The sequence below is a fragment of the Magallana gigas genome, chromosome 10 (genome assembly GCF_963853765.1).
Source record: "Magallana gigas chromosome 10, xbMagGiga1.1, whole genome shotgun sequence".
Classification (NCBI taxonomy): Eukaryota; Metazoa; Mollusca; class Bivalvia; order Ostreida; family Ostreidae; genus Magallana; species Magallana gigas.
Genome location: NC_088862.1, coordinates 18,407,288 through 18,415,072, shown reverse-complemented (window position 1 = coordinate 18,415,072; position 7,785 = coordinate 18,407,288).

The following is a 7,785-nucleotide window of genomic DNA, read 5'->3' as shown; positions in this document are numbered from 1 at the left end:
TCAGAATCTCTTTTTGCATAGAGATTTTTGTAAAAAGTTTTAACTTCATTAAGAATTTCTGCCTGGTCATAGATCATACCACTACGATTTTCCAAGTTACAAAAATATCTGGTAGGCTTTTCTCCTTCCTCAACCCATCTAGCTTTACCTCTGATCATATGCCCTATCATCTTTTCTTTCCTAATGTTTTCTAGTAATAATCTCTTTTCTTCAACAGTTTATATTTGAGTTTGTTTGGGGGTGGGGGTTCCAAGTCATATATTTGACAATTTTTTAATGTAATTTAAAATAAGACTAAGCCATACTACAATCATGAACATGAATAGTATAGAACAAAACACAAACTAATACATGTATGTATAAATACATAGGAAACATTACAAAACATAGATGATTGATCTATATCCGGGTTCTTAAATTAAATCATAAATCATGTACATATTATATTATTGCTTCTTTGTTCAAGGCATTTCAGATGGTATGCAGGTCTTGATCCCAAGTTCTCTTCCTGAAATTATCAAATACATGTAGATCATAAAAACCATTGAGATCCCCATCTTAATCCAAAGATGTTATTCCTCCCTAGGTCATGGCGCATCAGATCATTATGGCATGTAAGTCATGACCCTAAGGTGTCATCCTGACCCCTTAGAATCAAAAATTGTCAATTATTGATGTTTGATGATCACATCTCTATTTAATCTTTATTATTAAGTCTCCCGAATGAAATTTGGAGACTTATTGTTTTTGTACGGCATTTTTTACCAATTATTTGACCCCCAGGACTAACAGAGGATTTTTGAAACCTTTTTACAATTCAACATGATACCCCAAATCAAACTGCAAGAGTTCAGTTTGCTGGTTCATAAGATGTAAGAGTTTGAGAAAGTAAAACGTGACAGACGGACGGAAGGACGAAACAGGGTAACAACAATACCCGACCTTTCTTTAGAAAGTGCGTGTATAACAAAAGTTTAACGCTGTTATCACCCAAGCAAGAAACCTCACCAGAAGAAGCAGAATTTCCAACACATATATCGTCTGTAACTACAATATATATAGAAACATATCGATTCATTGAAACCTGATTTACTATTAACAGTGGCATCGGCATGATGCTGTCGGCAGCAACAGTACAACATGCCAATGTATGTTGAGGGCATAACAGTTACAGTATTGAGAGGATGCAGTGGTATTGTTGTATGAACAAGTAAAGTTAATAAGGAGATCATGATTAAATATATACCTATATTTTGGTAGATGTGCCATCCATTACAGTACTCGTTGCTATTATTTTCATTGATACATCAAATATTACAGGAACATTTGAAGCATGTTGTATAAAAATGGTAGGACTTCTTAACAGTTTATTTAAGACGTATATTTTTTGTATATTTTTAAGACGGATAATTCAGATAGAGGAATTGGTGAAGTACTGATGCCGTTTGACCATGAGAGCGGATTGAAACTCCTGGTATCATTTTTCAGCCAAAAACTGAAGGATAATGATTGCTGATATTCCACATTCGAAAAGAAAGGCTTAGCAATTGTTTTGGCGGTAATAAGGTTTCAACTGTATCAGTATGGTCTGATTTCTGAATTCTGATTGAAACCGATCATCAGTCACTGATGTATTTTAACAGGGCAAAGGTTACCAAAGCTGTAATCATACGATGGGCATTTGTTCTTCAATCATATACATACTGAGTCGTTGCAGTTTAAAGAAAGGATAACCGGGTGCAGACCTTGTCAGTAGACAAGGATTTGTGTGGTATTTTGTATAGATATGAACTATTGGTTTTGGGTGTTCGTAAATGTATGATCGGAAGTATAAGCATACTTCTTGTAAAATAAGACGTGTTGTTATATTAACGATGCTTTTTTTATTTGTCTTTTAATTTTAGTTATCATGTACTGTACCTCTGATTCAACTACCCTATATTGCACGCCTCGATACCTGTATATATGACCTTAAAAATACTCATTTTCCATTGACTTTATTTAACTTACATTATGTTGCATGATTGCAATATTAAAGTTTAATTCATTATTCATGCTACGTATCACAAGATGGATCACAAAATGTCCTTGCATGAATGACTAAATGTTTCGAGCCTAATAACACTCCGAAAGCATTTTTTTTATGCATTTTTTAGAACTACATTATAAATACGTATGCACATGATCAAGTCAGCATTTCGAAAATGTTCACGCTATCATTAAATGTTCTTAGGGTTTTGTGATACTTTTGGACACAGAATATAATCATATGCAATGTTTGTCAAGATTAGGAATAAAAATCAAATGCTTTAAAGAGACTTGGACACGATTTGAGGTCAAAAATTTTAGTTTCAATTTTTATGTATAAAATTGTTTACTGATGCATTTTAAATGATTGACCAAATTATTGAATGTTAAAGTCAAGTTACAATCGAAATACAGAGGTACGAAATGATTATTATGTAAACAAAGCTCGACTCTTCTAGTTGTTTACAAAAAATGTAATGTAGAGAATTGCCATTTCTTAGACGAAATGACGTGTAAAAAACAATTTAAACTAATTCATTTTCTTCATAAATACTTTTACCAACAAAAGAGAGATACCTTTGATTAAAACTTACACCAATGTAAGCACATATGTAAAAATGACAATATTCGAGCTTTGTTCACAAAACAAAGAATTATGAACTCTGTATCTTGCTAACAACTTGGTATTTGACTTTCAAATTTTGACATAGCATTATAAACTTCTATATTTATCAATTTAAACATTGAAAAATGGAAAAATAAAATTTGAAAATTTTAAGTCAAATCGTGTCCAAGTCCCTTAAACCAATGTCGAAAAATTGGTCCTTTCAAAATTCATTTTTAGTGCTTTAAAAATATTACCACTTAATTTTTTTATTATTGACAAAAGACTTTTGAGAAAGATACAAAGGTTATTCGTACACACATTAAACAATGTAACATATTATCTCTGTAAGTATAAGAATTTAATGTAGGTCTAAGTCGCATATACTGTATATTACACATATAAGTTATAGGGTGTCGATTTTACTCGATTAGCTTAGTCGATTAATCAGGGGCTTTAGTCGAGCGATAGTCGAGTACTTGATGATTTATTTAATACATGTAACATGTGTCCTTTTCAAATCAAATAATGCTATTGCCAAATGCATCTTAATATCCTAAACTAAAAATATGAAAAACGTATGATAATATACACTTAAAATGTAATGTATTTGATTTAACGTCAAGATCAAGTAAATGAATGGTGCCTATAGGTTTATAAAATTTAAGATATGAATTCTTTCAATGATTCATCAAAACAATAGCTTTGTTAGATAGGGTGTACCGGGACTAAAATTTTTGGTAAAAACAATTAATGATAATGTTTTAAACTGTCTTTTTCAATGAAATATGAAGGAAATAAGGAACAAATTTCGGAATTTTGTCCATTTTTGATAAAATATATCTAGAATGCCTAACTTCTCTACAAAAACGAAATGCAACAAACACTTGAAGTCCTCTTTAAAATGATGTAAAATTGAATATACATATCGGAATTACTTTTCCCATGATTTAACATAGAACGTCAAGACATTGTGTAATTTTCAACATAATTCCTTTAAAGCCGTAAAGTACGGGGAAAAGATTCTTCAAATAAACTATGACGTCATAATGGTTTACGCACCAAAAAGACACTCTGGAATCATTTACTAGATCTTGACCTCAAATATGTTTGCTCTTTAGGTTTTGTGTAGTCATTTTGGCTCACCTCTAGTCAGAAAATTCTGCATCACATATTATTTCTAGCAGTATAATATTTTACAATGCAAAAAAAACTTAATGAAATAAAATTGTTTTTAAAAAATTACATATTTAGAGAGTTTGGTAAGGGACTATATTTTGTGGCGGAAGGTTTTCAAAAAGAAAATGAACAATTTTCATAACTCACTAGTTTTAGAGTACTGATACTTTAGCCCCCTAATTTTCAGCGCGGACCAAACTTCTCTGTTGTTTGTGTATTACGATATATTCATAATGTTCTTAAAACATATTCAAACAATTTTTTGATATTTCTATCGATATATTTTTGGCATATTTGGCTTATATTTCATAGAAGTTAAAAAACATTAACTCCAATTTTGGCCTAAAATTAGCTTATTTCATGCTATATTTCAAATGTTTGAGATGTGACCCCAATAAGCTTTACTTTAAAATGAGACATTAAATGTATGTCTATTTGTATCCAAAGTTTTGGAAAGATGACATTACTATAATTTTTTTTATTTGCGTTATCATATGATTACTCCAAAATTTTGTAACATTTGTTGTTGTGTTTATTATGTACTGGCATCTGAAGCAACCAGTAAAGCAAGAATTTTTAAACATTGACATAGAGTTTACTTTTATCGTCACTACATGTGTTCCACTTCATACTGTATGAAAATCATAACTTAATAATTGTTCAAATTATAAATATTTGTTTGATTTCTTCAAATTATCAATTTCCTTATCAAATTTTAGCACAAATTTCAAGAAAATCATCATTTCTGTTTGGAACCCTATATTTCCAAAAAAATGGCATGTGACATGGGTTACAAATAAAATAAATGAACATTTAAGGTCCCCATCTTTATATCCAAGCGGATGATTGAGATTACTATTATTTCAGGGGCCAAAATCCTTAAAAAATTTGAAAAGTATTTTATTAAAATGTTCTGGCTTTTCCTTTGTTTCTTCTAAAGCTTACGTATAATTGAGCTCCATATCATCTTAGGCAAATCAAATGTGACTTGTTCAATGTTAATTAAATGACTGTCCGTGTCTAATCAATTATCAAAGATTAATGCTTATAAAAGCAAACGCCTTGAGATAATTATTGATATGATTAAATTTTTGATTATGCAAACATCTAATCCAATAAATGATTAGAAGAAACACAGATTGTTCACAAGTACATGTACATATCTGCCTAAGTAAATGAACAGAGACCAATTATTAGCCGCTTCAAAAATACACAGGGACACACACTGTAATTAACGGATCAAATATGTAAAGAAAAGAAAACTGATTTTTTTTTTTACATTCTTAGCCAAAAAAAAAAAAACTGCCGCAGTAATAAAAAATGAATAATATTTTTTAATATTATTAAATTGTATTTAATTTTTTTTTTACTTTACAACGCAAAACATAAAGCATAAATACGAGTAAAATATACAAAAGACATAATTCAAGGATATGTAGAGGGATCCTGTGTTTTCAAAACAAATTAAATTAACCTTGGAAAAATATAAACCTAAACTAATTCAAAGCAAAAAAAAAAAAGAAAAAGATTTATTTGACTCAATTTGGTACTTCTTAATCATCTAAGCGTCGTCCAAACGCATGCATTCATATCTAATTCGGTAATGCATCTTATGAAGAGGGAAAAGAACTTTTTTCTTTAAAATTGTGTATCAAATTGATAACCGTAATGACACATTTTAACATTAGAATCAAATGATACAGAATTTAACACTGTTTGCTATGTAACTGTAAATCCTTCAATATTGCAATGTTTATAATGTGTTTATGTTGAATTGCTGTACTAGATTCTTTTTTTACAGAACTGAGGAAGCTACTGAAAATTGGTTATGATGATTAAATGAATATCATTAATCACCTAAATGAAACATTTTAACAATTTAAAAAATGCATAAAGGTTTGTATGTCTTTTTATTATGATTCAGTTGACATTCAGGTAACAAATTTGTTTTATTTTATGAAAGCCTCGAGGCATATAATTGTTTAAGAATTTAACGAGTTGTTATACTTTAATAAGAGATAAAAGAACAAAGGAAATACACACTATATATTCTACTCTAGATTGGAAACAAACTATATTCTACTCTAATCGCATGTAAAATAATGTCTTTGGGATTCTCCACTTTTTGACACGTTACACTTTAATAAGGGATAATAAAGGAACTGAAGATATTAAAACTATACAGTTGAAATCAAAATTAAAAACAAAGTGGGTGAATTAATACTCATTAGTTTTTCTCGTGTAATTTTGTCAAGTCTATTACGTAAAATTTTGTGGCAAAAGAATGTACAATCTAATTACTTATACAGTTTTCTGCACCTTGAATCAAACAAAACAGTTAAACTTCATTTATATTTAACAACCCCAATCCGACAACAAACCCGAAAACAAATTTATAAAATTCCAGCAGCAAATCCCTGTCCGGCGGCTCTAACAGTTACTACATGAGATGGTATGTTATGGTCATAAATCATTACTTGAGAAACAAAATACGTCTTAAACTTTTAAGCAACAATACATGATGTTATGTTTACAAATCTGAATGAAGCTTTAGGTAATATGTATCATTAAATCGCGTTAAACCTGTCAAAAATGACATTATTACTATTATTATTATCATTAGTTTTTTTCGTCTTCAATTTTAATTAAGGAAAATCTTCCCCTTACCTATACTCCTTTTCTTTCTTCGTCTATAAAAAAAAATTAAAAAAACCCAATATAATTACGCACATCGTTCAGATTTTTTTATCTAAATATGCATTAAATATCTTTGTCTGTTCTCTATATCAAATTTTGTTTTTACAATACACTAAAAATGAATTTTAAAATGTCGTGATGTTGATTTAAGATTTAAAAAAAACAATGATCTATTTTGAAGAACAGGGTTTTGCATAGACATATGCAAAAATGAAAGACAAAAAGCGTTCATCACATGACACTTCATAAACGTTCCTTCTTAAACGTTATTCTTAATTTTTTATCGATCTTTGACCAGCTAAAATCAATATTTCCGCAATTAAAGTCATTTTGATAGAGGGGCCTCTAAAAACTATGTTAAAATTGTAAACCCAAAATCATATTTTTCTATAACATAATAATTAATATACGTAGTATGGCCTATATACATGAGATAAAGCACGTAATCATTTGACTGTTTGTGTAGCGTTAATGTTAATAGATAATTATTTAATATATTTAATCTTTTTTAGAACAAAATATTTGTTAAATGTTGGGACACTAAATAATAAAAATCTACATATCACAATGCAATTTTTATCATTTGAATTTTTATACAAAATAAGAGAGCATAATATTATTTCTACTAAACGATCTAAACCATGCATATTGTATAAACAGCTGACTTGAAAAGACTCTGAGAAAATATAAAAAATATTGGGTAACTCTTTGATGCATTGAGAAAATCCTTTGTTATCTTAGATTTTGCAGGAATTGGATATTAAGTGATTTTAAGGTTTGAACTAAAAAAATAAAATAAAAATATAATTATATATCTGTAATTCATTGTGAGGTTTGTTTTATATGCACATGTAATGAAGTAATTCCAAGAGGCCATGGCTTTTACAGAGGACAAGGAAGAAAACCTCAGAGAAAATAATGTTCTTGAGCATTAAGATGTCAAAACATAAACGTTATCAAATTATGCAAAAAACGTAATAATTGTTTAACATGTCTCTCTGAACGTCAAATTTGCAAACTTATTATTCTTCATTGTTTCAAATTTAATGAATCGGAAGGGCATAATCCGGGTAAATAAATAAAAAATATTAATAAATGAAAGAAATTGGTTATTCGAATTAAATTAACTTTATCTAATCTCAACGGCAACTTCTCAAGGACATGTTGATGACATGCACGTGTTAACATGTATCTTTGCATTAAAAATATGATTGACAGATTTACCAGCCCTATTCACTTTAACCGTAAATTTACATACTTAAAAAACGAAGAAAAGT